The sequence below is a fragment of the Physella acuta genome, unplaced genomic scaffold (assembly GCF_028476545.2).
Source record: "Physella acuta isolate Inbredline_101_S28 unplaced genomic scaffold, ASM2847654v3 ptg000494l, whole genome shotgun sequence".
NCBI lineage: Eukaryota > Metazoa > Mollusca > Gastropoda > Physidae > Physella > Physella acuta.
The window spans coordinates 301,920-308,485 of record NW_026732013.1 but is presented as its reverse complement, the minus strand read 5'-3'; positions in this window follow the sequence as shown (position 1 = coordinate 308,485).

The window sequence follows — 6,566 nt, the reverse complement described above, 5'->3', positions numbered from 1 at the left end:
ACTAAACCAGAGCCCCATTTGCCCACTAAACCATAGCCCCATTAGCTCACTAAACCAGAGCCCCATTTGCTCACTAAACCAGAGCCCCATTTGCTCACTAAACCAGAGCCCCATTTGCCCACTAAACCAGAGCCCTATTGCTCACTAAACCAGAGCCCTATTTGCTCACTAAACCATAGCCTAGTTGCCCACTAAACCAGAGCCCCATTTGCTCACTAAACCAGAGCCCCATTTGCTCACTAAACCAGAGCCCAGTTGCCCACTAAACCATAGCTCCATTTGCTCACTAAACCAGAGCCCAGTTGCCCACTAAACCAGAGCCCTATTTGCTGACTAACCAGAGCCCTATTTGCCCTCCTATAAGCCCGGCTTACCCAGCCCCGAATCAAACACGATTGAATCCAATAACAATAACTACAGTATTGTATGCTGACGATCTATTGATTGCTGCTCAACGGTTGATCGATTGCTTCTCTTTGGAGATCGATCGCCCCTTCGTCTGCTGCGGTCTGTGAAACCAGACCGTGACCAATTGTTAAACGAGGGGGAGGGGAGGAGGAAGGAGGAGTTATCACTGACATGGAACTAAATACTGGGGATTATTTGTCAGGTCAGTACAACTAAGTCAGCTCAAAAATTAGCCCCACCAAGCCCTAAAATTAGCCCCACTCAAGCCGTAAAATTAGCTCAACCAAGCCCTAAAATAAGCCCCCACCAACCCCAAAACCTGACTCAACCAAGCCCTAAAATTAACCACACAAGCCCTAAAATTAGCCCCACCGAGCCCAAAATGTAGCCCCCACCAACCCCAAAAACTGGCTCTACCAAGCCCTAGAACTAGCCCCGCCAAGCCCTAAATTAACTCTACCAAGTCTTAACATTAGCAACTTTCACCCTTTATTTTTAGCTGCTCATACATGTGTTTCATTCATTTCTTGTTAGTAAAATACTTGACTCGCCACCACAGGACCGCACACAATACTAGATCTAAATAGAATGGTTTTTTTTCTGGCACAAGTTGTTGTGGTGGTATCCATGGCACTGTCGGCCCAAGCGTGAACACAAACACATACACACACACAAACAAGGACACACACAGATACGCTGACTGAATCGCTCAACCGTGACTGACAGACTGATCTTCAATAAAATGTGAAGACAAAGATCTAGCAAAACTTACTTTCGATTAGCATGTTGGCGATTTGTCAGACGAATGTGTGTATGTTTTAGTTATAGCCGCAGTTGTTTCACTGGGCAAGGGTGTGTGCCGTCGTTTTATAACTGGGCACACATTTTTGTGAGACAAGTCAGAACACGAAGAATTTTTCCTTGACCTCTTCCACCCCCCCCACCTCCTGTATATGTAAATAAGGTATTCTTGCCCCCATTGGTTACTCTAAACCAGGTCTTGACAGCAGATACCCAGAGCTGGTAGGTTTTAAACGGCTGGGCTCGCTAGTTCTGCTTCTCCATGCGTGTCGGCGTCAACATTGGCACTTGGAAACACAATACAACAAAGCCGTTGCTAAGTTTGTCAACACTAACTTTGTTATAATACCAGATGCTTATACCACCACTGCCACAATACCAGATGCTTATACCAACACTGCCACAATACCAGATGCATATACCAACACTACCATAATAGCAGAGGCTTATGTCAATACTGCCAAAATACCAGATGCTTATACCAACACTGCCACAATACCAGATGCTTATACCAACACTGCCACAATACCAGATGCTTATACCAACACTGCCACAATACCAGATGCTTATACCAACACTGCCACAATACCAGATGCTTATACCAACACTGCCACAATACAAGATGCTTATACCAACACTGCCACAATACCAGATGCTTATACCAACACTGCCACAATACCAGATGCTTATACCAACACTGCCACAATACCAGATGCTTATACCAACACTGCCACAATACCAGATGCTTATACCAACACTGCCACAATACCAGATGCTTATACCAACACTGCCACAATACCAGATGCTATACCAACACTGCCACAATACCAGATGCTATACCAACACTACCACAATACCAGATGCTTATACCAACACTGCCACAATACCAGATGCTTATACCAACACTGCCACAATACCAGATGCTTATACCAACACTGCCACAATACCAGATGCTATACCAACACTGCCACAATACCAGATGCTATACCAACACTACCACAATACCAGATGCTTATACCAACACTGCCACAATACCAGATGCTTATACCAACACTGCCACAATACCAGACTTATACCAACACTGCCACAATACCAGACTTATACCAACACTGCCACAATACCAGACTTATACCAACACTGCCACAATACCAGTGCAATGTTTATGTAGATACGGACAACACAACCCCACTCCCCCCCCCCACAGCCTCCCCCCCCCCACAGCCTCCCATGCAGTATTTATTTAGTTATGCAGTGTAAATATTTAATAGCCCAGAAGACTGGCACAGCCTGGTGAAACCTGGCGAGACCTTGAGGCACAGCCTGGTGAGACATGGCGAGACCTTGAGGCCAGTAGCGATGTCTGGGTATTAGACTGGAACGGAAAGACACGATGAACGGCGGGGCGACATAGAAACAGATAAGCTGTATGTGTGGGTGGGGGTGGGGTGGTGGTCGGAGATCAGTTACGGGCGGTCAGGCGGGGCTTGTAAATGTAAAAAAAAAAAACCAGCCAAAATACAAATGGCCGGGGAAAACCTACACGGTTATAAGACCAGTTATATTTCAATTGAATGTCAAGTATCATTGTCAAGTCAACCAGATGCCAGTTATGTCAAGTCTACCAGATGCCAGTTATGTCAAGTCTACCAGATGTGAATAATATATGTCAAGTCACTAGATGTCAAGTATATATGCCAAGGCTACTAGATGTCAACAATCAATATCACTTAAGAGTCAACATTAATCATGACCAGGGTCTATATTTCAGGTTACCCTGTCAACTAGAAGTCAAGCTGGCCAAATGTTTAATTAACTCGACAATTAATTACTTGCGCTTTAAAACAATTCAATGTTACAGTTCCACAATGTGCATGTACGTGACCAATAGCGAGACGAGAACAGAGCGGAACGAGAGAAAGTCAGTGGACCATAACAATCCCCACTGCCGGGTTAGCTTTCCACAAGCGACAAGTTCACATTCCTAACGCTCGCCGATACAAGGCTAGATCTCCACGATAACACGGGGAATAAAGCTTAGGGAATAACTTTTACTGCTGGGGGCTAGACTATTTTATTGGCTTTTATGCGCTAGTGAATAACTGCTAAAACTAAAGACATTGGCATTGGAACAGAGTTTCTTCCAGGCATCTCTTCGGGGCGGGTGGGGGGGGGGGGGGAGTCTACCCCTCCCTGAACGAAATGAAATTTATATAGAAAATATATACTTTTAACAGTTAACCCCCCCCCCCCCCGAAAATTTCAAGTGCCCCCAGCCCCCCCCCCCCCCCCGGAGAAAAAAGTCTGGAAGAAACACTGCATTGGAAGGGGAACTTGGCGTTTTCTGGGTGAAAATAAGGAACTTGTTACTTTTTAACTGGTGACAGCCAGAAAGACATGCAGTTTTAAGTGTGGAGAAAAAACTTGCCGTTCGCGCAGGCTCAGAGAAATTTGTCATTCGGAGAATGGTGAAATAAAGATACAAACTTGCTTGTCCTCAAAAAGTTATTTAAAAAAAAAAAACAACGACAGAGCATCAGTGGCGGAACTAGAAAAAAAAGGCTCCCCCGCAAAAAATTTTTTTTGGGCCCCCCCTATATGTATATATATATATATATATATATATATATATATATATATATATATATATATATATATATATATATATATATATATATATATATATATATATATATATATATATATATATATATATATATATATATCCGAACTCGAGAACTTCGGGCAAGCTATCAAAAGCTATATATATATCTAAATTTCAAATAGTCTATTACCTGAGTATTTTTATCTATTTCATTGCAATGTATAACCACTCTGAGATAACGAACCAGACAACAATAAGTCCGAACTCATTTCGGGCCCGCAATAATCATTTTTTACAAATTTTTGTATTATATTTTCATGCTTACCGAGAATTGTGAAAATATTTGCTTTAAAATTGATATGATGGTCAAAATTATATAAACACGTAAGCTTGATTTGTGCAATGGTTTCTCGCGTTATGTTTATTTTTATGATTTTTCGTATGTATATTATCAGTTTTTAATACATTCATTTTTATAGCTATATGATTCTTTAGTATGCCTTATTTATATAATAATTAAGAGATTAAATCGCTCTCTAAAACAAAACTATTTAAATGAGCTTTATGGGCACCCCTATTATAAAGGAGGGCAGTAAATCATGGAAGTAGTCTTTGCCTATCTTTCAAAATACAGCTCTTGTGGATTTTATATTTTTTCTACGCAACAGTGTGTGTTAGTTACTGTAGAACAATCACTGCTATAGTAGACCTGTTTGTTTTTTACAAAACCGCTATCAAGATGCACGAAAAAGATTATTTATGAAAAGAAAATTTATTGTTTTTTTTTGGTCGGAATTGGGCCCCTAAAAGTCGTGGGCCCCCCCGCATTGCGGGGTCTGGCGGCACTGTAGTTCCGCCCCTGCAGAGCATTGCTGGTTGGAATTAGAAAAACATGTTAATACAGAAATTGTGCATAGTTCTTTAAAAACACTTCCGCGAGCAGTAACACGCTATAGATAATCTAGAACTAATAAAACAACATCCCAATGACGCGACCACATAGTATTGCCTACCATTCTAGACATTTAGTGCTATATTATCACCAAGCACTAACCTACTTTGTCCGTAAATTGATGCTACTCTCTTACGCAAGAGTTCCTCGCTAGCTGCTTGTATTAGAGTGACCGCGTTTTCCATCCATCCTTCTACTCATTATGTCCTATCACCCTTGTAAATGATTGCATGTAATTGGCCATAATAACCAAGTATTTTATGTTCGTCAGCCGCCCGAATTACCTTTTCAAGTGAAATAAAAATCGATACTTGCTAAAATCTTTTCTTTAAAAAAAAAGTATATATGCATATATCCTTATGTATTCAGTACCAAAAGGGGATATTAAAGAAAGCCCAAACCAAAGCAAACAATAAACCAAATAATGTACAGTATTAAACAGTTTCCCTAGGTCAGTGTGTTTGGATTCGATTCAGGGTATGACTAAGCTGTTTCTGGTAAATGGGTACAAATTACCAAATTTATACTAGCTTACATAAACGAACGTAATCTTTTTTTTTTAGACATTAATAAAAAGGGGTCAAACCTTGACTTTTGAAAGACCAACTAAGTAAAGACTGAACTGAACTCAATGCTGGACAGATTCCCTGCGGTTATTGCAAAACGCTGAAACACATGAACCGTAACCTCAACCACGCCAAAATAAAAAAAACAGTTCGGGTCCTCCATAAACAGACATACTCCCCGTAGGGGGTGGGTGATGGAATTTCGCATTTTAAAATGTTATTTTAAATACTCTAGGTTGCCCGAACTCAGAAAATGTTTTGAAAGCATGCATGGGTGGGGGGGGGGGGGGTATACGCAGGGATGAGACGTCTTTTGTTGGTGAGTCTGGCTTTTTGTAAAAATGGGGGAGGTAAAAATCATCTAAAAAAGCACGACGCCCCCCCCCCCCCCCCCCCATCCCGATATGCCGACGTAATAAGGCCTAAGCAAATCTGATCTAGACGACATTGTAATCTAAATTAGAAATGTGTTTACTTCTTTTCACCCCGACACAATTTTATGAACTGCGTTACTTTACAATAATATTATAACCTACATATTAGGCTTCATATTAATAAGCTCACTCAATCCGTCCTTAAACGTAATAATTATTAATGAATTAAGCTTTATGGCTATAAGATTAATTAACAGCAGTTAAAAATGCAATGTGAACATTTAAAAACTAAAACAAAAATTGAATGAGTAATGAACTTAAAAGCTAACAAATAAAAGGATATAAACTACAACTTTTTCCTGAGGATCCAAAACGTACAATGCCGTTGCTAAAGAAAATTGCAATTTCCAGTATGATATAAAATCAAGAACAGTTTGCAGTCTTGACAGAGCCATTTGAAAAACAGTTTTCCTTAAAATATCAAGAAAAAGCCTTTTTTTTTCTTTTTTTTCCCACTCGTCTGCTTCAACGGTTTGTTGTTGGTCTGAACACGCCCGCACTGCGCTTTACTATTATTGACTGCGCTGAAGTTCACACGGAACGACCTTTGAACTCTAACCTCTTCTTTATAAATGAGTATAGACCCTAGGCTTAAATATAAATTTAACTTGTAGTATTCCGAGGAAGAATTGCCAATCAAATAATTTTTTTAATTTTTGTTTTTGAAAAACATATTTACTGATTATTTACGGAAGTTGTTTTAATTTTCTTAAAATAATATTTTTTTGAATGAGATCTAAACCATTTTTAACTTTTAGTATGTCTTTTCCGCCTCCGGTTTTAGATTGGCCTTACCACATTGG